Genomic DNA, 25,412 nt, shown 5'->3' on the forward strand with positions numbered 1-25,412 from the left:
GGTTTTTTATTTAGTAGTTTATTTTAACTAGCTGCTAATCATTTTTTTTGTTTTTTTCCCTGTGTGAGCAGGCCGAGGAAACCCCTGCAAGTTGTCTCTTGACGGCAGTCTTTATTGTACATATGTGTGGATCCCTATTTTTGTTGGTGTTTTCTGATTGTTTTTGTCAGCTGCTTTTCACTCATCACTCGGAAATCAGAAAATGATGTTTAAGGGAGTTTTGACAAATATGAAGTAGATAGTCATTCATTTGAAGTATTTGTATAGCCAAAAGTTGTTGTTTTTTATATAGTTTCTTAGCCTTCCTTACTCTATCAGGATAATTGGTGTTTTTTTTGCTGCTATGTATGGCTTGAGTTTCAGCTGATTCATGCTGCCCCTGTCCACATCTTCCAGCTTGACAAAAATTGATTGTTCAATTGACTTTTGTTAAAGGAGCTCGGTGGAAAACTATCAGCTGAACAGCCCCCTTAGTCAATTGGATGTAGCCGCTGATCAGGTATTCTGACAGTTGCTGGAGCTGGCTGTCAGGATACAATAGCTGGCAGTGAAGATTTGTCCATAAATGTTTGATTTTGTCTTGGTGATAGATGTTGAATCTCCCCATTGAAGACACAGACAACAATCAGAAATCAGTAATAGCTAGTTTTGCCATAACATGCACTTTAAGCAAGCCATTGTTTACATTTGCTTACCATGGTAACCAAGACATTGTTTACATTTTGTTAATGTAAGTTTGAGTAATTGTTAATGATTCATACTCTGAATGGTCTGAGGTCATCAGTGGTGTACCCCAACGTTCAGTGTTGGGACCCTTACTTTTTAATATATTTATAAATGATATAGGGTCTGGGATTAAAAATCCCATTTCAGTCTTTGCAGATGACACCAAGCTGTGCAGTGGAATAACGTCCATACAGGATGTCTTCATTTTACAAGCCGAGCTCAATGCACTGTTTATTTGGGCAACTATGTGGCAAATGAGGTTTAATGTTGATAAATGTAAGCTGATGCACTTGGGGGTTTAGAATATGCATGCATCATACATACTGGGGGGGGGGGTACAACTGGGGAATCAATGGTGGAGAAGGATCTGGGGGTTCTGGTAGATCACAAGCTTAATAATGGCTGCGGTTTCTAAAGCGAGCAAAATCCTCTCTTGTATTAAAAGAGGTATAGACTCCAGAGAGAGAGATATCATATTACCCCGGTACAAATCATTAGTAAAACCTCATCTGGATTATGCAGTTCAGTTTTGTGCACCAATTCACAAAAAGAACATTGGGGAACTGGAGAAAGTACAGAGAAGGGCAACCAAACTGATACGAAGCATGGAGGAGCTCAGCTATGAGGAAAGATTATAAGAACTGAATTTATTTTCTCTGGAGAAGAGGAGATTTAGGGGGGATATGATCAACATGTATAAATACATCAGTGGTTCATATAGTGAACTCGGTGTAGAGTTATTCACCCTGAGGTCATCACAGAGGACAAGGGGGCACTCTTTACGTCTGGAGGAAAAGAAATGTAATCTCCAGACATGGCAAGATTTCTTCACAGTGAGAGCTGTGAAAATGTGGAATAGACTCCCTGAAGAGTTGGTTCTGGCCAGCTCAGTGGATTGTTTTAAAAAAAAGTCCTGGATTCTTTCTTGGATACACAGAATATAACTGGATACTAACATTTATAGATAAAGTTGATCCAGGAAATATCCGATTGCCTTTCGGGGGATCAGGAAGGATTTTTTTTCCCTGCAGTAGAAAATTGGATCATGCTTTGCTGTTTTTTTTTGCCTTCCTCTGGATCAACTGTGGGTATAGGATTTTAACTTCTTTTTTTTTTATTAATGGTTAACTGGATGGACTTTTGTCTTTTTTCAGCCAGACTAACTATGTAACTATGTAAATAAAGTTTTGTAATCAGGTAGGTGATCCCCAATGCAGGGGGGTAACTTTCACTACTTTGACCACCAATGCAGGGGGGAAAGGAACCAATAGGCTGCAGATATAATTTAATTTTTATCCCTCTTCCACACAGAAATGGGGTCTTCTGTTGTACAGATGACATGTTTTACTGAGGTATCCAAGTAATGAATTATTTGATTGCGTTTCAGAAGATGAAGAGCAAGGATTTGTGAGTCGCACTTGAGGTACAATCAGTGAAGGAGAAAATGGAAAGAGACAGAATGCCAAAGTGAACAAAGCTCTCCCCTATTTGGTCTACATTGTCACTGAGGTGAGTGCCATAGTTTTTTTCTTTTTATGGGTTCGTTAAAGGAGGAGTAAAGCCAAAGCTCGTTGGCTCTACTTCTCCTGGGAATCACCGTAGTGCAGTTCATTCAGCACTCATGTGACCCGTTTTCTAAAACCCCCTGTCAGCTGACATCACCACTCAGCCGGTCCAGGAAAAACCACTTGCCCTCCTGAGGATTTACCCCCCCCCCCCCCGCCCCTTCCTGACCATGCCATTTTTTTGGCATTGCGGTGCTGTGGTACTTTTTAACTGACAATTGCGCGGTTACACAACGCTGCACCCGAATGGAATTTATGTCCTTTTGTTCCCCATGAATTGAGCTTTATTTCAGTGGTATTTGATCACCTGTGCGTTTTTTATTTTTTGCGCTATAAAAAAAAAAATAAGATCGACAATTTTGAGAAAAAAAACAATATTTTTGACTGTTTGATATTAAACATGTCCAGTAAAAGAATTTTAAAAATCGAATTTTGTCCTAAATTTAGGCCAAAATGTATTCTGCGACATGTCTTTGCTAAAAAATAATCCCAATACGTGTAAATTAATTGGTTTACGTAAAAGTTATAGCGTTTACAAATGGCGGTATATATAGTGGATTTTTTTTTTACTAGTAATGTCGGCGATCAGTGACTTTTAGCAGGACTGCGGGACTGCAGTGGGCATTCAGACACTGGGGAAACTGACTTGGTGTCACTGATATCCCTAGTAAAAACCACTGACACTGTACTAATGGCACTGGACAGGAAGGGGTTAACATGTGGGGCAATCAAAGGATTAGCTGTGTGCTGTTTCACTAGGGGCTGTGTGTTTGTGCTTCACTGCACAGCCATGCAAAGCAGTGTGCAGGAGCTGACAGGGAGGAGAACTGTTTTTGGAGATGGTCGGCAATCACCGGGCACGGCAAGTAATCACGAGTAATCACTGGCTGGAACTCGGTGATTGATGGCCGCAGCCGCGAATGACGGCGCAGGTAGGGAGCGCGCGCCCCCTACCTATAAATGCAAACTCGCATGTATATATATATATATATATATGTGATTTTGTGCACCCGTGCCGATCTATAGCAGTATTTCTGCTATAGGGCAAACGGGAAGCAGTTAAATACCACCAAAAGAAAGCTGTATTTGTGTGAAATAAACGTATAAAAATTTCATATGGGTACAGTGCTGCATGACCGTGCAATTGTTGTTGAAAGTGCGACAGCACTAACAGATGAAAATTGGCCTGGGCAGGAAGGGGGTGAAAGTGCCCAGTAGGCAAGTGGTTAATCACCACTCAGTTTTTTATTTTTTGCTGAATTTAAAAACAAAAACATTTTTGAAAAAAGAAACACATTTTTCTTCGTTTCTATTATAAAATTTTGCAAATAAATAATTGTTCTTACTAAATTTAGGCCAACATGTATTCTGCTACATTTCTTTGGTGAAAATAACTCAAATCAGTGTTTATTATTTAGTCTGTAGGAAAGTTATAGACCACAAACTATGGTGTATACAGTGCCTTGAAAAAGTATTCATACCCCTTGAAATTGTCCACATTTTGTCATGTTACAACCAAAAACGTAAATATATTTTATTGGGATTTTATGTGATAGACCAACACAAAGTGGCACATAATTGTGAAGTGGAAGGAAAATGAGAAATGGTTTTCAAAAAGTGGGACGTGCATTTGTATTCAGATACCCCTAAGTAAAATCTAGTGGAACCAACTGCCTTCAGAAATCATCTAATCAGTCCATCTATGTATAATTTAATATCAGTATAAATCCAGCTGTTCTGTGAAGCCCTCAAAGGTTTGTTAGAGAACATTAGTGAACAAACAGCATCATGAAGGCTAAGGAACACACGAGACAGGTCAGGGATAAAATTGTGGAGAGGTTTAATGCAGGGTTATGTTATAAAAAAGCATCCCAAGCTTTGAACATCTCACGGAGCACTGTTCAATCCATCATTCGAAAATGGAAAGAGTGGCACAACTGCAAACCTACCGAGACATGGCCGTCCACCTAAACAGACAGGCAGGGGAAGGAGAGCATTAATCAGAGAAGCAGCCAAGGGGCCCATGGTAACTGTGGAGGAGCTGCAGTGATCCATAGCTCAGGTGTGATAATCTGTCCACAGGAGAACTATTAGTTGTGCACTCCACAAATCTGGCCTTTATGAAAGAGTGGCAAGAAGAAAGCCATTGTTGAAAGAAAGCCATAAGAAGTCCAGTTTGCAGTTTGAGAGAAGACATGTGGGGAACACCGCAAACATGTGGAAGAAATTGCTCTGGTCAGATGAGACCAAAATTAAACTTTTTGTATTAAAAGCAAAACGCTATGTGTGGTAGAAAACTAACATTGCAAATCACATCACCCTGAACACACCATCTCCACCGTAAAACATGGTGGTGGCAGCATCATGTTGTGGGTATGCTTTTCTTCAGCAAGAACAGGGAAGCTGGTCAGAGTTGATGGTTAAGATTGCCCTGTATTTAGCTCCATCCATCTTCCCACCTGCCGTCCGGCCGTTATATATACAGCCGGACAGTGGCAGCGCATGGGCGGGTGGCCCTCTCCTGGGTGTGCACACTCCCTGGGAGTGTCCTCCAGACACAGTGGAACACCGATCGTCGTGTGAGGTCCCAATCATGTGATCACTGATTAGCCAAACAGTATCACATGCAGAGTAGTAAGCAAGATGTCTTTTCTGACATCATTGCTTACTACGTGTGACATCTGTGAATGATCACAGAGGTCACATGGTACAAGGCTATTCACCACACCCTTGTACCATTTGACAAGCTGTGACCAATCACAGCTCACACAGTATTTCTCAATGGCTGCAAGAATGCAGCCAGAAAGAAGGAGAAATTATTGCTTTTACAGCCTTTATGGGTGTAAAGGCAATCAGTGTAAAAGAAAAAAAAAAAAATCTTCATCACCCCCACAAGTAGTATATTGTCACCATGGTGACACTGTACTGCTAGGGTGACAGTATGTAAAAAAAAATAATAATAAATAATATAAAAAAATAAAATCAAAATACATATATATATTTTTTTATTATAATTTTTGGTTATAAACTAATTTGGGTTATTTGTTTTTACTAAAAAGATAACTGAATAAATGTTGGTCAAGATTTATGTTGAAATATTATGTATTTGCAAAATGTTATAAGAAAAACACTTTTTTTCTAAATTTTTGGACTTTTTCATTTATATAGCAAAAAAATAAAAATCACAATGGTGAATAAATAGCACCAAAATAAAGCTTTATCTGTCTCAAAAAAAATGCTAAAAAATTCATATGGGTACAGTCTTGCATAACTGCACAATTGTCATTCAAAGTGTGATAGCGCTGAAAGCTGAAAATTGGCCTGGACAGGAAGGGGGTGAAAGTGTCCGGACTTGAAGTGTTTAAAAGAAACCCTGTTAAAGTCTTCAGAAGACTTGAGACCGGGGTGGAGGTTTACCTTCCAGCAGGACAATGACCCTAAACATACAGCCAGAGCTACAATGGAATGGTTTAGATCAAAGCATATTCATGTGTTAGAATGGCCCAGTCAAAGTCCAGACCTAAATCCAATTGAGAATGTGTGGCAAGACTTGAAAATTGCTGTTCACAGACACTCTCCATCCAGTCTGACAGATCTTGAGCTATTTTGCACAGATGAATGGGCAAACATTTCACTCTCTAGATGTGCAAAGCTGGTAGAGACATCCCCAAAAAGACTTGCAGCTGTAGTTGCAGTTAAAGGGGTTCTACAAAGTATTGACTCCGGGGGGCTGGATACAAATGCATGCCACACTTTTCACATATTTATTTATAAAAAATGTTGAAAACCATTTCTCATTTTCCTTCCACTTCACAATTATGTGCCACTTTGACAACTTGAAATGTAGAATTTGTCATACAAGATCCCGAGTGTTTCAGAGTCATAAAGCTCCTTCTTCGGGGTATTTCTGAATAGAGAGTGGGGTAATCTATGGAACTGAAATTGCAATTTTAGAATGTATAGAATATCATTATATATACGATGCATCAAAATCAATATATCTGTATAAGAATGCAATACTCACACTCAGGGGCGGACTGACAACTCATGGGGCCCCCGGGCAATAGGGAATCATGGGGCCCCTGTGTCCTTGCCCAAACTCAAAAAAGCCGATGAAGAAGGTACCAGGGGCATCTCATGGGGCCTGCAGAAACAAAGGGTTTGTGAAAAGGAATTCACAGAAAAGCGGCTACATTATGAACAGAATGTGATACTCAGAAAAATTTCCAAAAATTATACTTTATTACATATAAATATTAGACATATGGGCAATCGCCCTGGTTTACCATCACCTCAGTATGAGACAATACACACAGACCTAAAACCATATAAAATGACACCAAGACCGGTCTGGATAAATATGCAACAAAGACAATGACCACTATAGTCTAAAGTCCTTGCAGCACTGGCACATAGGTTAACACTTCCTATAGGAGGTGTATACAAAAATTATACCATAGGTATACAATGTCACATGCTATATATATATATATATATATAGAGACATATGTCATAACCATGTAGGTTATATCCCATATAGGGAAATTTCCAAAAATTACACCAAGGGTATATAATATCACATGCATGCAGTACGGCGAACACAGTATGCGTCAAAAGAGAGGCATAACCATAAGCCTATATTAGGCAATAGATGGATATCACATAAAAAATGCAGTACAATCCTATGCTGGCACATGTGGTTGGGGCCCATTTATCCGTAATAGAAGTGACTGGTTATTAGGACTCTTAAATGAAAAAAGCCCCGATTGTTGCCTGGATGGAGAAATAGATGCAAATTGCAGAACACTGCTATAAATGGTTTCTTCACCACGACATATGGACTGCAAACCACTTTTTGTTGGAAACAAGATAAGGCCCAATGGATCTTCCGCCTGTTGAAATAAACGTGGTATGCCTTGTTTATGTGAAGCACCATAATGTCCCCATCCTGTAGTAAGACAAACAATATAAGGGTATTCACTGTAGGAGCTTTCACTCTATGGTAGACGTTGTTGTCATACAGATCGCATGGGACCTTTTATCTAATGTCCTGTAACAGTCCACTCACCACCTGTGCAATGGGTAATAGGAAAGGAGAAGATGTCCTTCATAATTACTGCCGTGTGGAGCCAGGGAACCACCGCTTACATCAGCCGACATGCCGCGGGTTCCGACCTCTCCATGGCGCCTGTGCTGCCTTTGCATGACTCATGGCATGTGAAAATGGCTACCTCCTTGTAGGTCAGCGTGCGTTCCACCTAGTGCGCATGACCTGAAGTGACGTATCTGACGTATGACGTCAACGCGTTTCGCCGATGGGCGTATCTCACTCAGCTTCGTCAGGACCAATGAGATTCCTGCATTTCAGCTTCCTATTTATAGTGGGTTAAGACCCACCCACTTATGCAAAAAATTAACTTGCAGTTGTTCTCAATGGAAGAAAAAAAGGGCTAAATATTTAGCACAGCCGCTGGTCATTATTAAATTAAAAAGACAGGCGACTGGATATATGAAAGAGAGGAAAGGCTTGACAATTCCAACAATGCACAAAGAAATAAAAAATAATAAATAAAAAATATATTCAAATAAAGAGTTACCACATATTCACCAGAAGATGGCAATGTTAATGAAAGAATCTCCAAACCTATTCATTAAGTCAAAGGTATCTAAGAACACAATAATAATTACCGCAAAACCGCCACAAGATGGCAATATTAATTAACGAGTCCCTCTATAGGTTATTTTGCCAAAGATACCTAAACTTCAAAGTAACCACTTATTAGTATACAATTATTCTCAAAGGAGAGGAGAATAGCCAGCTCAACAGTTAGTCCTTTCTCCACTTCTAAATTTATATTCAAATATGTACCATCAGGCCATTAAATACCTCCCTAAATAAAGAAGGTTAACCTTAATAATTTAACATATTGTCTAGCCATTGACAGAGATGAAGAATTACCACAGGTTGGCCATAACATGGCAATATAAGAATACATATCCATAGAGACCTATTTATCCAAAAATACTTGGAGATCACATTCCACATTTAACCCCTTTGGATACAATTAGAGATGAGCGAATCGAACCAGGCGAACCGGAATTCGATACGAATTTCAGGAAAAATTCGATTCGCGGCGAATCCGAATATTTGCCTACTTCGGGTGCGCGAATCGGATTTTTCCCGATCAGCCGGCAAAAGTGTCCCTGCAGAGAGCTCCGCTATTTCTGACATTTCTCTGACAGTTCCTTCACATGTACAGCGGTTGAAACATTGTATCTATTAGTTTCCATTTAGGATACAGATGTTTCAACCGCTGTACATGTGAAGGAGCTGTCAGAGAACTGTCAGAAATAGAGGAACTCTGCAGATACACTTTTTGCCGGTTTGGAATTCTTATTTTCATCCTACTTCTTCTTCTTCTTCTTCATCCTCATCCTCAGAAGAAGAAGAGGATGAGGATGAAGAAGAAGAAGTAGGATGAAAATAAGAATAATTCCAAGCCGGCAAAAAGTGTATCTGCAGAGCTCCTCTAAGTGTATCTGCAGAATAGAGGAACTCTGCACATACACTTTTTGCCGGCTTGGAATTATTCTTATTTTCATCCTACTTCTTCTTCTTCTTCTTCATCCTCATCCTCAGAAGAAGAAGAGGAGGATGAGGATGAAGAGGAAGAAGAAGAAGAAGAAGAAGTAGGATGAAAATAAGAATAATTCCAATCCGGCAAAAAGTGTATCTGCAGAGCTCCTCTAAGTGTATCTGCAGAATAGAGGAGCTCTGCAGATACACTTTTTGCCGGCTTGGAATTAATCTTATTTTCATCCTACTTCTTCTTCTTCTTCCTCTTCATCCTCATCCTCCTCTTCTTCTTCTGAGGATGAAGAAGAAGAAGAAGAAGAAGAAGTAGGATGAAAATAAGAATAATTCCAAGTCGGCAAAAAGTGTATCTGCAGAGCTCCTCTAAGTGTATCTGCAGAATGTCATTTATGGAAACAAATAGATACAATGTTTCAACCGCTGTATGGAGTGAATGTCACAGAACTGTCAGAAATAGACAGAAACTGTCACAGAACTGTCCTTCTTCTCATCCTTCTCCTTCTTCTCATCCTTCTTCTCATCCTTCTCCTCCTTATCCTTCTTCTCATCCTTCTCCTTCTTCTCATCCTTCTTCTCATCCTTCTCCTTCTTCTCATCCTTCTTCTCATCCTTCTCCTTCTTCTCATCCTTCTTCTCATCCTTCTTCTTCTCATCCTTCTTCTCATCCTTCTCCTTCTTCTCATCCTTCTCCTTCTTCTCATCCTTCTCCTTCTTCTCATCCTTCTCCTTCTTCTCATCCTTCTCCTTCTCCTTCTTCTCATCCTTCTCCTTCTTCTCATCCTTCTTCTCATCCTTCTCCTTCTTCTCATCCTTCTTCTCATCCTTCTCCTTCTTCTCATCCTTCTCCTTCTTCTCATCCTTCTTCTCATCCTTCTTCTCATCCTTCTCCTTCTTCTCATCCTTCTTCTCATCCTTCTCCTTCTTCTCATCCTTCTTCTCATCCTTCTTCTCATCCTTCTCCTTCTTCTCATCCTTCTCCTTCTCCTTCTTCTCATCCTTCTCCTTCTTCTCATCCTTCTTCTCATCCTTCTCCTTCTTCTCATCCTTCTTCTCATCCTTCTCCTTCTTCTCATCCTTCTTCTCATCCTTCTTCTCATCCTTCTTCTCATCCTTCTCATCCTTCTCCTTCTTCTCATCCTTCTCCTTCTTCTCATCCTTCTCCTTCTCCTTCTTCTCATCCTTCTCCTTCTTCTCATCCTTCTCCTTCTTCTCATCCTTCTCCTTCTTCTCATCCTTCTCCTTCTCCTTCTTCTCATCCTTATCCTTCTCCTTCTTCTCATCCTTCTCCTTCTTCTCATCCTTCTTCTCCTCATCCTTCTCCTTCTTCTCATCCTTCTTCTCATCCTTCTTCTCATCCTTCTCTTTCTTCTCATCCTTCTCCTTCTTCTCATCATTCTTCTCATCCTTCTCCTTCTTCTCATCCTTCTTCTCATCCTTCTCCTTCTTCTCATCCTTCTTCTCATCCTTCTTCTCATCCTTCTCCTTCTTCTCATCCTTCTCCTTCTTCTCATCCTTCTCCTTCTCCTTCTTCTCATCCTTCTCCTTCTTCTCATCCTTCTCCTTCTTCTCATCCTTCTCCTTCTCCTTCTCATCCTTCTCCTTCTCCATCTTCTCATCCTTCTCCTTCTCCATCTTCTCATCCTTCTCCTTCTCCTTCTTCTCATCCTTCTCCTTCTCCTTCTCCTTCTTCTCATCCTTCTCCTTCTTCTCATCCTTCTCCTTCTTCTCATCCTTCTCCTTCTTCTCATCCTTCTCCTCCTTCTTCTCATCCTTCTCCTTCTCCTTCCTCATCTCCAAGGGCATTTAAATTAAAGGTACAGTGTTCTGCACTAATTTAAAGGCTCTCTGAAGCCTAGAAACCCTTTTTATAAGTTAACTTCGTAGCGAATAAATTCGCATCGTATCGAATTTCTTCCTGAAATTCGCCGAATCAGCCGAATCGAATTTGTGAATACTTCGCTCATCTCTAGATACAATGTATCAAGTTTATATATCCAATATTTCTCCTTTTTTAGCAATTCCCTATCAAAATCACCTCTCCTTTGAGGAAAGTGCAGTGCATAGAAACCTTTCACTTTAGTGCCATCCAGTTTACCTCCATGATATTTAGCATAGTGTTGGGCAAGATTACTTTCAGGATCATTAGATCTAATATCTCTAAAATGTTCACCTATTCGTACTTTAAGTTGTCTTTTGGTCTTACCGATATACATCTTTTTACAGGGACAAGTCAAAATGTATAATACTCTCACTGTGGAACAATTTATAAGACTTTGAATTTTATAATGAGTGCTATTTCTTGAATCATAGAAGGAATCTGTACGATCCACATATTTACAAATTTGACATTTTCCACATTTAAACATCCCTTTCGTACGTGATTTTAACCATGTTGTCTGTTTTAACGGTTGATAGTCAGAATGGATGAGGAGGTCACCAAGATTTGGTGCTCTTCTTGCTACCATTTGGGGGCGCTCACCTACAATTTTACTCAATTTGGGACATTGAGTTAAAATCTTCCAATGTTTTTCTAATATTTGTTTCACAGCTTGCCATTGGGCTCCAAATTGGGTTATCATTCTAACAGGTTGCTCACTTAATTTGACCTTCTCATCCTTTTTGGGAGATAATAGATCCTTACGGTCAGTTTGATATGCCCGTCTCCGAGCTTTTCTGATTTGAGAATGAGAATACCCCCGTTCCCTAAATCTTCTATAAAGGTCCTGTGCTTCCATCCTAAAATCATTAATATTCGAACAATTTCTCCGACATCTCAGGAACTGTCCCACTGGAATTCCCGAAATCAGTGAACGTGGATGATAGCTTCTGGCCTCTAATAGGGTATTAGCAGCAGTAGGTTTCCTATACGTTTTTGTGAGGAGTCTACCGTTCTCAAGTCTAATTTCCAAATCCAGAAAGGAAATACACCTTTCATCAAACACATATGTAAGTCCAATATTAAAGGAGTTTTGATTTAACTCCTCCATGAAGAGTTTTAATTCCTCTGGTGTTCCTCTCCATACAAGGAACACATCATCTATATATCTTAACCAAATCTGGACATTTACAAGAAACCTTATTGACCTGAAGACGACCTGCTCCTCCCAAAAACCTAAATGCAGACATGCATAGGCCGGAGCCCACGGTGCTCCCATACTAGTACCTCTAATCTGTTGATAAAAGGTGTTAATAAATTGGAAAAAATTATGTCGTAATGCAAAGTCCAGCAACTCACTAATAAATTCATTCTGTCCTCCTAAATTAGGGTATGTTTTGTCAAGGAAGTAAAAAGCCGATCTCAAACCACATTCATGTGGGATCGATGTGTAAAGTGATTCCACATCTATTCCCACTAGAATGGAGTTTTCATTGATAATTAAATTTTCAATTTTAGCCAACACATCTTTAGTATCTCTTACATAGGAGGAAAGATTAGGAACCATATCTTTGAGGAACAGATCAATATATTTCCCTGTTTTGTCTAGGGGGCCATTGATGGCAGAAACAATGGGTCTCCCTGGAGGGTTTTCTTGATTTTTATGTATTTTAGGGATAATGTAAGAGGTAGGGTGATTAAATTCTTCAGTTCTCAAATATTCATACTCTTTTTTAGTTAGAAGACCCACCTCTTTTCCCAATGCTAAGATGGAATTTAGTTTCTTTGCCACCACATGAAAGGGATTAGTGGCTACTTTCCTATACGTAGATGAATCTCCCAATAGGCGCTTCACCTCTTTAACATAGTTTTGTTCATTTAAAATAACTACATTACCCCCCTTATCGCTTCTCTTAATTACAATATTTTTGGTCTCTTTCAATTCTTTGAGGGCTTTTCTTTCTTTCTTTGTAAGATTGTCACCAATTGGCATTCTCCACTCAAGATTTTTTAGATCATCAGCAACAAAATCTAGAAATGTCGATATCCTCATTTTGGAACGTATTTTCAGCATTTTTGTCGATCTAATATTTAGATCGACTTTTCTAATCACATCATTGTGATTATCCAGATCTACTCCATTCTCATCGCCATCCTCATTTTCCTCCATGAGAGATATCAACATATCGAGCATCTTGCGGTCCTCCATGGAAGAGTCAGAAGCCATATCTTCCAACATATTGGGATTACCATGTATCATTCTTAAAAAAACTTTTCTTAGAAATAAATTAACATCTTTGAATACTTCGAACTCATCCATGGGGGTCACTGGTGAAAAGGACATACCCTTATTTAATAAAGAAATATGTTCCCTTCTGAGTGGAAAATTAGCCAAGTTGATTACCTTCTTATCATGGGTAGTCTCATCTACTACCTCCTCTTACTTCTTGTTCTGCCCTTGTCCTCCTGATGTTTGCTTTTTAAGGATTCCTCTATTTTCTTTTTGGATCCTCTTCCCATCTGCAGTTGATTGATTCGGGGAGGTTCTCCATCCTGTTGGTCTAAAAAAGATACAGATTTCCCGAGATTTTCAGAATCACTTTCACTAGACACAGTTTCCCCCATTGATCTAGAATGTGAACGAAATACTCTTCGTTTAGATCGACTTCTACCTCTTTTTGTAGTGAGATCAAAAATCTCTCCTGTTTCCCAATCTTTTAGGTCACGTCTAAATTTAGTTTGTTTAGTAGTTCTAAGATTTTTTTGAACTTTTTCAACTTCCTTTTTAAGTTGTTCATTATATTTTTCAAAATTCTCCTGATTCTTAAAAGGGTCTAATCCTGATACACTTTTACTGATGGCCAGATCTAATTCTTCAAGTTGCAGTTTTTCTTCCTCAACTATGAGTTTCATGCCATTAATCCCATGTTCTATGCATAGCACTTTCCATTTCTCTAGAAACCTTTCATTATGTAGATGTTCAGCCGGGACTACCTTACTTCTCAAACCGCGTGGGATAATACTCTGTCTAATGTAGGCTTCCAAGAAGCATACATCCCATTTCCGGTTGAGACGTTTAATAACCAGCTTTTTATGTTCCCGAAACTTTATTTTAATATCCTCATCCTCAGTAGGCAGACCCGGGCCTTCTGCTGCAAAGGCTTTATGCATTTCCAACTCAACCTCTTCTCCTGGTATAAATGCCATGAAAACAAGCCTTTCCAATCAATATATTCCAGCCACCTTAAAAAAGGTTTCTATGCACTGCACTTTCCTCAAAGGAGAGGTGATTTTGATAGGGAATTGCTAAAAAAGGAGAAATATTGGATATTTAAACTTGATACATTGTACCCAAAGGGGTTAAATGTGGAATGTGATCTCCAAGTATTTTTGGATAAATAGGTCTCTATGGATATGTATTCTTATATTGCCATGTTATGGCCAACCTGTGGTAATTCTTCATCTCTGTCAATGGCTAGACAATATGTTAAATTATTAAGGTTAACCTTCTTTATTTAGGGAGGTATTTAATGGCCTGATGGTACATATTTGAATATAAATTTAGAAGTGGAGAAAGGACTAACTGTTGAGCTGGCTATTCTCCTCTCCTTTGAGAATAATTGTATACTAATAAGTGGTTACTTTGAAGTTTAGGTATCTTTGGCAAAATAACCTATAGAGGGACTCGTTAATTAATATTGCCATCTTGTGGCGGTTTTGCGGTAATTATTATTGTGTTCTTAGATACCTTTGACTTAATGAATAGGTTTGGAGATTCTTTCATTAACATTGCCATCTTCTGGTGAATATGTGGTAACTCTTTATTTGAATATATTTTTTATTTATTATTTTTTATTTCTTTGTGCATTGTTGGAATTGTCAAGCCTTTCCTCTCTTTCATATATCCAGTCGCCTGTCTTTTTAATTTAATAATGACCAGCGGCTGTGCTAAATATTTAGCCCTTTTTTTCTTCCATTGAGAACAACTGCAAGTTAATTTTTTGCATAAGTGGGTGGGTCTTAACCCACTATAAATAGGAAGCTGAAATGCAGGAATCTCATTGGTCCTGACGAAGCTGAGTGAGATACGCCCATCGGCGAAACGCGTTGACGTCATACGTCAGATACGTCACTTCCGGTCATGCGCACTAGGTGGAACGCACGCTGACCTACAAGGAGGTAGCCATTTTCACATGCCATGAGTCATGCAAAGGCAGCACAGGTGCCATGGAGAGGTCGGAACCCGCGGCATGTCGGCTGATGTAAGCGGTGGTTCCCTGGCTCCACACGGCAGTAATTATGAAGGACATCTTCTCCTTTCCTATTACCCATTGCACAGGTGGTGAGTGGACTGTTACAGGACATTAGATAAAAGTTCCCATGCGATCTGTATGACAACAACGTCTACCATAGAGTGAAAGCTCCTACAGTGAATACCCTTATATTGTTTGTCTTACTACAGGATGGGGACATTATGGTGCTTCACATAAACAAGGCATACCACGTTTATTTCAACAGGCGGAAGATCCATTGGGCCTTATCTTGTTTCTAACAAAAAGTGGTTTGCAGTCCATATGTCGTGGTGAAGAAACCATTTATAGCAGTGTTCTGCAATTTGCATCTATTTCTCCATCCAGGCAACAATCGGGGCTTTTTTCATTTAAGAGTCCTAATAACCAGTCACTTCTATTACGGATAAATGGGCCCCAACCACATGTGCCGGCATAGGATTGTACTGCATTTTTTTATGTGATATCCATCTATTGCCTAATATAGGCTTATGGTTATGCCTCTCTTTTGACGCATACTGTGCTCGCCGTACTGCATGCATGTGATATTATATACCCTTGGTGTAATTTTTGGAAATTTCCCTATATGGGATATAACCTACATGGTTATGACATATGTCTCTATATATATATATATATATATATATAGCATGTGACATTGTATACCTATGGTATAATTTTTGTATACACCTCCTATAGGAAGTGTTAACCTATGTGCCAGTGCTTCAAGGACTTTAGACTATAGTGGTCATTGTCTTTGTTGCATATTTATCCAGACCGATCTTGGTGTCATTTTATATGGTTTTAGGTCTGTGTGTATTGTCTCATACTGAGGTGATGGTAAACCAGGGCGATTGCCCATATGTCTAATATTTATATGTAATAAAGTATAATTTTTGGAAATTTTTCTGAGTATCACATTCTGTTCATAATGTAGCCGCTTTTCTGTGAATTCCTTTTCACAAACCCTTTGTTTCTGCATGCCTTTTTGGGCTACTGAATGGAAGCCATCTACTGGGTGATACGGTAATTTATTTATTTTGCAACCTCTAAAAAACTACCTTCATTCAATGCATCTCATGGGGCCCCCTACTGACCACGGGCCCTCGAGCAGTGCCTGAGTTTCCAAATGGTCAGTCTGCCCCTGTTCACACTATAGTGAGTGAAAAGTTAAAAACAGCCACTGGGGCTGCCTAAGTGATATGGTAAGTAAAGAAGGCTGCATTAGTATCAGTCAATACAATCAAAATAGATGTGAAAAGGGAAGAAACTGCAAAACACCCCACCAATTGCTATTCATGATAGATGTCTGCAGATAATTTCAAAAGCATCCATATAAGATGATAAATAGTATTGGGATGGTGGAACAGAAGAGAATTCTATACAAGTGATATACCTGTATGTATGTGTGTGTGTATATATATATATATCTATACTGAGCACTGTATGTATATATGTGTATATATATATATATATATATATATATACTGTATATATATAATATGTATAATATATATATATCTCAATCAAAGATTTTCTTTTGAAAGTATATTAAAGTAGAGGCATATATTTCAGTGGGGGCATTAAATAGAGGCACCCAAATCACCAAAATAAATAAGATCGATTACAATTTGGTGAGTATATTGACTTGGTGGATATGTTTGTTTTGGTGACTTGGGAGCCTCTGTTTAATGCTTCCCCACTGAAATATTTGCCTCTACTTTAATATACTTCTAAAGGAATGTTTTGATACATATATATATTTATACATTTTGTTTCTCTTGTAGAAAATTGTCTTCTGTTCCAACATCCAATACTAACTGTCATCTTAGATGGATGCTTTTGGCCCTTATCTGTGCAGACATCTATCATAAAGAGCAATTGGTGGGTGTTTGGCAGTTACTTCCTTTTTACATCTTTTTTTGATTGTATTGACTGACATCAATGCAGCCTACCTTACGTACCTATCACTTAGACGGCCCCAGTGACTGTTTGATGAGCCACAGGTAGCTGGAACCATAAGGAGACGCAAGTGGGGAAGTGGTGGCCATGTGGTTTGTTTTTATGCTACGGCTGATGCTTGAACTTTTGATTCACTCTAGTGTGAGTATTGCATACTTACATATATCTGTATATTGATAGTGTATGTATTCAAAAATTGCAATTTCTGTTCCATAGATCACACTATATTTCATGCAGGAATATCACTTAAGAAGGAGCATTATGACTCTGAAACGCTTGGGGTCTTGCATGACAAATTGTACATTTCAAGTTTCCCCTATGTACTGTAACTGGTGGGTTGAAGGTACCAATAATTTTGTCCATTCCATTTTTGGCATTTTGCATTGAATGTGTCAGATTTGGCTTTTTGTTCCTCCACTTTTATGTCTCATACCAAAACAAACAAAAGAAAGAAATATGAGAATGCCTAAACCTTTATAATTGCAACAATTTTCTGGGGCGAAGTGGTGCATTGTCTGACAGAAATGTAGGGGTGCTAGTAATTTTTGCCATGACTGTATTTTATAAGTATTGTTTTAGTTATTGTGAAACTACAAAAAAAGTTTACTTTTATACCTATTTGAGTATTTCTGCCTATAAAAATCCCAAACAATTGGGGGATGGTTTCCATAGTTAACTGGAATATGGTATACCTCTGGATGAGCAGATTGTGGTGATAGGCACTGATCAACTCACTTGTATGCAGGTACAATGTAAAAGTTTTCTTTATTAAAGTGGTTTTATCTGCACTCTCCAGTGTGCTCTGCTTCTGTCACGTATAATTGGCCCTTGGAGATATATATACAGAGCTTGACTGGATCCAATGTAGCCCAATACATTTGTAAGATTAGAGATACAGTATATATAAATATAGCCGGTAACTGACAGGCTCCAAACTGTCACAGAGACCTATCAATCCAGGAAAGTCGTTGCATTCCAAAATGTCTCACTCAATATGTTTAATTCATTTCAGGTTTAACAGTTGCACAACCGTTTCAAGTGTCCCCACTCTTCACCAGGTGCAGGTAAGCTCAACCATTGTTGTGCAGTTGTTACCTGGAATAAATTCAACATATAGAGCAAGAGGTTTGATTTCCCTGAATTGATGTGTGTGTGTGTGTATTATACCACCACCACCCGCCTGAACCGTAGGATACAAGGCAGGATGGATTCATGCTTTCATGTTTTTTATGCCAAATTCTAACCCTACCATCTGAATATCACCGCAACCAGGCAAGTGGGTGCCAAACACCCATGCTCGCTCAAGCTCATGTGCGTGAGTGTGCTGACCATGCTAATGTGCTTACACATGTGCATGAGTTAGGGCACGTCCAGTTCTTATTTTTGAGAGTTGTATTATACACATGCGCATATCTTCACACACGACCGTGCATATGATTCCCCTGGCAGTGTTAGCTATCAGCCATCTTCGTTGGCTGGTGCAGGATGAAGTCATTTCTGCACATGCTCAGGAGGTCATCATCCCAGCACACAGTGACCATACGCATGTGCAGCTCAGTTTACATAGCCAGAGAAGACAGCGGGCAGGCGGGCAGCTGTATTTTACTGCAGAAACACTGCATGTCTCTTTAGCAATAAAAAGCCTGCCTGCTCACTGATTATGGCAATGGAAGTTTATTTCTGTTTTCAGAAAGTTGCATATACTCATTCTCTGGGCTGGGTGGTCATTACATTATATCGAAGGGGTCTCACATTAGCACCATCCGGAGCAGTAATTCTAAATAAAGGCTTGTTCATAACATGTCTGTTGAATTGCATTTTAGAACCAGACCTGTTTTAGAAAAAAAAAAATCAGGCCTCCTCCTTCCCTTATAGCTATCCAGTCAATCTCTTTTTTGCAAGATGCTTAAAAAAAAAATCCGGTCTCCTCCCCTTATAGCCAGCTAATCACGCTCCTTTCTCTTTTTTGCAAGATGCTTAAAAAAAAGAAAATTGCAGCCTCCTCCTCCCTTTATAGCCAACCAATCATGCGCCTTTCTGTTTTTTTTTTTGCAAGATGCTTAAAAAAAAAAAAAAAATCCTGCCTCCTCCCCTTATAGCCGCCAATCACACTCCTTTCTCTTCTTTGCAAGGCACTTAAAATGTATTGGCAAATGTTAGGGAAAGGTGAACTGACCCTCTAAAGTCTAAGTTCCTTTTCCACCATATTACACCTGTATTTCCAGGCACTGCGCTTAGCAAACCCAGCCCCAGCATAGCGGGTAGAAGGGAGGGAGCTCTCCCTTTCCTGTTAAAGCGGTTGCAAATTCTGTTTTTTTTTTTTTTTTTAAAGTAAAATAACAAACATGTCATTCTTTCCTTCTCTGTGTAATGGTATTGCACAGAGTGGACCCAAACATCCTCTTTTGGTGTCCCCCACTGGCAATCTTGGTTCCTCCTCCACCAGATTTCCAGGCTCCGTGCCTGATCCCAGTTATCCTGGGACGAGCATGGCAGATACCACCATGTAGTTGTTAGGGAGATCTGTAAATGTCCATTTGCTGATCTCCCCTTCCCGTTAATGACTCAGAAGGGACATATAAGAGTTACTTCAGGGTGGTGGTGTCCCTTTTCCCAGCCAGTACGAGAACTGCACTCTATTAGTTTCATTCCAGAGCAGGTGAGACATCAAGAGTCAGTCACCAAAAATGCATCACATGAGGGACTTTATGTCCCCTATGTGATGGGGAAAAAAAGACTTAGAAAAAATTGTGTAAAAAATTTAAGTTATACCCAAGCACTTCTGCTGGATTTCTTCCACATGCCCCCAAGAATGCCTGTTAACCCCATGCACCCTCATTATTTTTTCCGGACTTTTTGTCCCCATCTGAAACTCAGGACCAGAATAATTGATGCTGCTAGGTAGAGGGGAGGTAGATCAGTGAATAGGTCTTGGCCTGGGGTCAGGCCCGAAGACCAGTAGCTGTAGCAGTAGAGAGGTTCCCACAGACCAGCAGGATAAGTATATTGGCAGGTCATCCTAATGGATGATGCAGGCTTACCCGAGGTGCAGGGTCTAAGTACCAACCGGTCTTCACCAGAGCTCCTGATGGTGGAGATAGTATTTAGGAAAACAGTCTCTTGACGTCTGTGATATCCTCAAATCAATGTGAATTTGTGCTCCTAAAATTAATTCACCTTCATAAAGTAATGTACAGCGCTGAGCGAACTATTGGCGCTTTATAAATACTGTATAATAATAATAATAAAGGCTTTCTTTATATCCATGTGTTCCTCAAAAAGAAAATTCTGCATAGTGCATTACCCCACAAAACATTAGGGAATATAATAACCACCCGGTGCTAATAAAGTGTCAAGCCACTCAGTGTCCACTTCTAAGCGGCTGTATTAAACACCCTTACCCTATCAAAACTTGTAAATGACTTTCAATCTCATAATAATACACAAAAACTGGTGCTCCAAGCCGTCCTTTTCTCCCATCAGTATTACCTCCGACAAAAAACATGCAATAGTGCAATATCCTTTGGGATACCAAAAAGTGCTCCCCTTATTGTTCACAGCATTAGTGTAATGTGAATCCACTCCCCGTCACCTTACACACCATGCACCTTACCGGACTAAACACTTCCACAAGTATAAATGGCTCTCCTCATCTGATAATCCCTGCCCTGTTCAATCTCCATATGGCATCATGACATGGGTCAAAGAACAAGATCCTTAGAGTGTAGTAAGTCTTAGAAAAAGGGTCTAGTTTATTAAAGTTATGCTTACAATTAAAACAATAGTAAAACACATTATCCTCCATTGCGGGGAACATGAATCCTCAGAAAAAACGTCAATCAGTGAATAAACTTCAATCAAGATGGCCACTCCGCAACTTCCGGTCTACGTCTATGTCCGACGTCACGTCCTTGACGCGTTTCGTCACTTCCGACTTCTTTACAAAGGGTGTGTACGTCAGATCGGCGGCCACTTATATACTCTCACTCCTCCCCTTAACACAGACCGATTGCTCCATCTTGAAATAGGGCATTAGCCCACTGATAAAATAAATGAAAACCATCAACTCAAATGGGCCAGTATATAAATGCAAGTATGTATAATGCTCTATATACATATCAGGGGGGCATAACTGGCATAACACTCTATACCCGCACATATATACTTACATACAATAACAATAGCAGCAATGCATAATAGTATACCCAACGCCATCTAGTGGTATCAATTGTATATGCACTATCCATCCACTATTCAAATAAATATTAGATAAATAATAATAAATACACAATTTTTAAAAAAATCCCCCGGCTATCTCATAAATAAATATGAATAAATTAATTGTTATTAATATACAATATCCATAACACTATATGCAAATGAATCCTATAAATAATCCCCATAGCATATTATACCTCATAAATCTATTAGTGGACAAATAAATGGGAATATTTTACCCCTATATAAAACTATACAATTTTGGTTAAACATTAATGAGTTTAAAAATACAAATAAGGCACCTAGACACAGTTATGATAAAACCCAATTACCATGTATTAAAATACCAATAGTTAATCTAAAATACCTATAATCCAGCAGAAAGGCAACTACTCCTAATCCCCTAAATATCTATTCTAAAATAACTAAAATAGACTAGAAACTAATAGAACTCGTCATCCAAACGATATCTCTTTAATGAGCTAAAAGCCCAGCTAGAATATAAATAGTAATTACCATTACACTCCACCAGTATGCTAATATCCCAGAGCTGGGTATAGGAGATGGGACGTGGACAACTATAAAATTTAGACTTAAATCCCTATTTAATATAATATATAATAAAACTATTTCTGTGTCTGAAATAAAACAATTAAGGTCCAGATCAACATTCAGACCTTTGACATAAAGCTCTCTATTCTCCTAGTTTTCATCCCTGTTGTTTTACAAATATGACACTTTTTACATGGGAAAAACCCTTTGAGATCAAACATCTTAATTGGATTTTTCCTTGGAGGGGAAATTATATTTTGAACCAGCTTGGTCCATAGATTCGATGCCTTTCTATATATAAACCCAGGTTTATTTGGTAACTGTCACGTACCTGGTTGGGGAGCCTGACGTGGAGAGGAGGGCGTCCTCTTTCTACTCCCGCTCGGAGCCCCTGATAGTGGGGTCAGAGGGCACCGAGCCAGGAGTGGCACGAGTGCCTGGTGGGTCTTGAAATGACTGTAGGCAGGTGATGACTCAGAAGATCCGGGTGCAGGCCAGGTGCGGGTGCAGGAGTGTAAGTGCAGCAGCAGGTAGGTATGGCGGCAACCAGGATACAGGCCAGGTGCAGATGCAGGAACGTAGGTGCAGCAGCAGGTAGGTATGGCGGCGACCAGGATACAGGCCAGGTGCGGATGCAGGAACGTAGGTGCAGCAGCAGGTAGGTATGGCGGCGACCAGGATACAGGCCAGGTGCGGATGCAGGAACCTAGGTTCAGCAGCAGGTCTGGCGGTAACCAGGATACAGGCCAAGTACAATACAGGAACGTAGTTTCAGCAGCAGGTAGGTATGGCGGTAACCAGGATACAGGCCAGGTACGATACAGGAACGTATTTTCAGCAGCAGGTAGGTCTGGCGGTAACCAGGATACAGGCCAGGTACGATACAGGAACGTAGTTTCAGTAGCAGGTAGGTATGGCGGTAACCAGGATACAGGCCAGGTACGATACAGGAACGTAGTTTCAGTAGCAGGTAGGTATGGCGGTAACCAGGATACAGGCCAGGTACGGATACAGGAACGTAGGTGCAGCAGCATCAGACAAGCCAAGTCAGGATCAATCGGGTAGATCAGGTACAAGGGAGCAGGCAAGAGGATAGTCATGGATAAGCCGGGTCGGTGCAGGCGGAGTTCTTTCTTAGTCAGGGTCAGATCAGATACAGGCAACAGAATCAGGTTATGGAGTACAGGACATTGTAGACCAGAAGGCATAGGCTAAAGTGTGTTTGGGATTTAAATAGCCTGCTTTGCGATGACGTGCACGCCGGTGTGCATGCGCATAACCACACACTCCCGCGCATGCGTATCGCCACGGCTGACAGGGATCCGGCTCCAGCGAATAGATGTGCGTCGGCGAGGGTACGATCCCTGACAGTAACAATGGGCCCAAAATGTTATCCCTTTTTAATATAGGCCAATACTTACACATAATCTCCTCCATCTCCATATTGGCAACTGAAGTTGGAAATAAAAGCAAATTCCAGCTTAATATCTTCTTTTTTAGGTCTCCTTTCTCTTAGTGTTTTTATCTTCCTGTCCCTCATGTATTCTTTACTGATTTCAAATCTCAGTTTTTCCAATCTACCTGGATCATACCCTTTTTGAACAAACCTTTGTTTAATCAGTTCAGTTTGATCAATCTAATCCGTAAGCCTCGAACAATTTCTTCTTATGCGACTAAACTGCCCCTTCGGTATCCCCTGAATCCATTGTGGATGGTGACAATTGGAGGTAGGAATGTATTCATTCTTATCTGTCTCCTTAACTTCTTGCCGACCAGCCACTGTAGAAATACGGTGGCAGGGCGGCACGGCTGCGCAAAACCACGTTTTAAAACGTGGTTTTGCAAAGCAGGTAGGGGGTGCGTGCGAGGCGCGCCACCGACATACCTGCACCACCGATTGCAGCCGCGGGTGTCAGTACCTGCCTTTCCCGGCGATTAGTGGCAATCACTGACAGAGAGCACGGCTGTAGTGTTTACACTGAACCTCTGCTTTCTGTCAGTTCCCTGTCAGCTCCTGGCATGCTGATCCGGAGAGAAGAGTTTATCTCTCCGTATCAGCGTGTTCCTGTGCAGTACACACCCCGTCCCCTAGTAAAACACTCCCCTCACACAGTTAACCCTTTCATTGAATAAAAAAGTTAACTCCTTCCTCACCAGTGCCATTAGTACAGTGTCAGTGTTTTTTTTTTTGCACTCACTGTATTGGTGTCACTGGGGATGTCAATGACCCCAAGTCAGTTCCCCCCCCCCCCCCCCCCGTGTCAAAATGTCCGCCGCAGTCCCGCCATAAGTCGCTGATCACTGTCATAAATCACTGATCACCGCCATAAGTCATAGATCTCCGCCATTATTAGTATAATAAAAAAAAAAAATCCCAGTATCTTTCCCGCCATTTGTATACGCCATAACGCAAAAAGTCCAAAATATTGTTTTTTTTTCTCAAAATTGTCAGAATTTTTTTTTTTATAGCGCAAAAAAAAAAGGTGATCAAATACCACCGAAAGAAAGCTCAATTTGTGGGAAATAAAGCATGTAAATTTAATTTATGTACTGTATTGCATGATCGCGCAATTGTCCATTAAACTAGTGCAGCGCTGTATAGCAAAAAAATGGCGTAAATTGCAGTATCTATATCATAGTTTTTAGACTCTATAACTTTCACACAAAGCAGTCAATGTACACTTATTGGGATTTTTTTTACCAAAAACATGTAGCAGAATACATTTTGGCCTAAATTTATAAATAACTTTGAGTTTACTATATATTTTTTATAGCTGAAAGTAAAAAATATCGTTTTTCAAAATTTTTGGTCTTTTTTTGTTTATAGCGTGAAAAATAAAAAGCGCACAGGTGATCAAATACCACCAAAATTTCGTTTGGGTGCAGCATTGCATGACCGCGCAATTATAAGTTGAATTATTGTAGCGCCGAGTAGCAAAAAGAGGCCTGGTCGGGAAGGGGGGTAAATCCTCAGGAGGGCAAGTGGTTAAAGTATGTTTTTGTATATAATCTCTCATTATCTTTAAAAATACATAAATCTAGAAAATTTACTGATTCAGCATTTATAGTCTGGGAAAAACCGATTCCGTGTGGATTATTTTCTGTGTTTTAAAAAAAACCTGTAGTGACTCCATATCACCAGGATATCATCTGTAAATCTCTTCCATGTTCTTAACCCTTTCCATACCTTCCCAAAACTTTCTTCATGTTCCCATCTCGCCATGAACATATTTGCTAGGCTAGGTGCAAATTTTGCACCAATTGCCACGCTTTTTTTCTGGACAAAAATCTCCTTCATACCAGAAATCATTGTTAAGCATGCCGATCTCTAGTAATGAATGATGAATTTCCTCTGCCTCCTATGGATCTCAGTGTATTCTTTAGAGCCCATTTAACTGCTCCAATACCCTCTTCATGTCTGATGCTAGTATATAATGAATTTACATCAATAGTAACTAGTATGGTATTCTGTGTGACCTCTATATTCTCAATCAATTCAGTGATATCCTGTCCATCCTTCTAATAGGCAGGCATTTGTTTTACAATAGGCTGCAAAAATAAATCTATTTTAATTTTTCTCTAAATTTAAACTCTTATGGATTTTTGGCAGATAATAGAACACTGGGATT

At 39.8% G+C, this 25,412-nt stretch overlaps 1 protein-coding gene across 8 annotated transcripts in view; it reads left to right on the top strand.

The window, feature by feature from the left end:
- Positions 1-25,412, top strand: part of LOC149468331 (uncharacterized) — a 654,932-nt gene that overhangs the window by 266,936 nt on the left and 362,584 nt on the right. Inside the window, exons 13-14 of one of the 8 annotated variants that reach the window (XM_089670290.1) lie at positions 2,114-2,235; positions 18,026-18,077. The exons of the other annotated variants lie outside the window; for them this stretch is intronic. The gene's annotated coding sequence lies outside the window, so the exon portion shown is untranslated. The remainder of the gene's footprint in view (positions 1-2,113; positions 2,236-18,025; positions 18,078-25,412) is intronic. 8 annotated transcript variants of the gene reach the window in all.

Source organism: Staurois parvus, unplaced genomic scaffold (genome assembly GCF_062004578.1).
Source record: "Staurois parvus isolate SC_StPar_1 unplaced genomic scaffold, SC_StPar_1.0 ptg000089l, whole genome shotgun sequence".
In the NCBI taxonomy this organism is placed as follows: domain Eukaryota; kingdom Metazoa; phylum Chordata; class Amphibia; order Anura; family Ranidae; genus Staurois; species Staurois parvus.